Here is a 1,504-nt window from a genome sequence, read left to right on the forward strand (position 1 = left end):
ACTTTATTCTAAAACAGCTTCCTTTCTCCTATCCTGTCCTCCTCCTTCAATTTCGGGACGATAATCCCTCTCTTGTTATTGTTACAGTTCCCTCTATCAGAGGGTTCAACCCGTATAACTAATGTTGAATAATTTAGAAAGACACACAAACTGGGGTTTATCTCAGAAATGACTCAGAATACAACTCTCATTATCGGACATCTTTATCAGTTTTTAAAACACAACCAAATCTTCCTTCGCACAATGTCATGTCGGTTAAATTACCTATAACATTAACATTACAACACGTGACATAAATTGGTAGAAAGGAATTACAAAGAAATCGGAGATAAACTGATAAAGTTAGATTTAAAAAAAAAAAAAAAAAAAAAAAAAAAAAAAAAAAAAGACTTAAAACCAGAGACGTTCTCGGAACGACTGACTTTCTCCTATCCTGTCCACCCTCTTTCTCGATTTCGGGACGTACGAGTCTTTGAACGCGACGTACGAGTACAGTACTGTGTGAACCATATTTGAACTGCGCCACAGGCGCTTTTTTCCAAAAAATTTCGCCTGTGGCTAATCATAAAGTTTTTACCAAATTTATTTGAAAAAAAAAGACGAATCAAGACCTTAGCTGTTTTAAACACATTTTGAATTTTATTCAGTTTAATATCGCAAGCAGATGAGCATTCTTATTATTAATTTATCTACAATATTTACAAAGCGTTCAACCTGCTTTTATCACTTGTTCATGTCTGACTGGGCCTTACTTTGGTAAACCTTTTTGACTAAGGCCGGGGTCTACAAAGTGCCGGGTTTAAACTTGGTTTAAGTTTAACTCTCGGACTAAGCAATCTGATTGGTTGATGAAAAAAAAAATAGCCAATCAGATTTCGACCGAGATTAAAACTTAATCGAAGTTTAAACTCACTTTGTGGCCCCTAGGGTCAGCAATCTGATTGTTTGTTTTTAAACTTTTCAACCAAATCAGATTGTTTAATTCAAGAGTTTAACTTGAACTTCGATTTTAGCCCTGACCGTATGGTTGTTCCACCTTCAGGCCCATCAGTTTTCAGTTAACCCTTTGAGGTTGTTCCTAATTCAGATTTTACCTATAGGAACTTCGATTTTGGCCCTGACCATATGGTTGTTCCACCTTCAGGCCCATCGGTTTTCAATTAACCCTTTGAGGTTGTTCCTAATTCAGATTTTACCTATAGATTCTCAGTCTCAGTTAACCCTTTTAGTCCGCAATAGGCCACAAACTTTGAACGGTCTGAAGGTCCACCCACCCTTCCTTTCGGTCCTCATTAGGCCACAAACTTGGACTATTCAAAGATTGTTCCATCTTCAAAAAGGTTCTTCCACCTTCCAGACCTATTATTTTAACCCATTCGGTTCTCAGTAGGCCACAAACTTGGAGCGTTCAGCTTCCCAGGAGCCGCCGAGAATTAACCCTTTGAGTAGTTGTCCTCGGTATCTGAGAAGCCGGTTTGTATGCTATGCGTAGCCGCGACGCTTG

At 38.4% G+C, this 1,504-nt stretch overlaps 1 long non-coding RNA gene across 1 annotated transcript; it reads right to left on the reverse strand.

The window, feature by feature from the left end:
- Nucleotides 1-612: 612 nt before the first annotated feature.
- On the reverse strand, nt 613-1,498 carry LOC113473011. Its single transcript, XR_003395117.1, has 2 exons — nt 1,197-1,498; nt 613-1,094 (listed from the first exon to the last, which is right to left on the reverse strand). It is a non-coding gene; the product is annotated as an uncharacterized LOC113473011 (long non-coding RNA).
- Nucleotides 1,499-1,504: the final 6 nt, after the last annotated feature.

This window comes from Diaphorina citri, unplaced genomic scaffold (assembly GCF_000475195.1).
Source record: "Diaphorina citri unplaced genomic scaffold, Diaci psyllid genome assembly version 1.1 scaffold12271, whole genome shotgun sequence".
NCBI lineage: Eukaryota > Metazoa > Arthropoda > Insecta > Hemiptera > Psyllidae > Diaphorina > Diaphorina citri.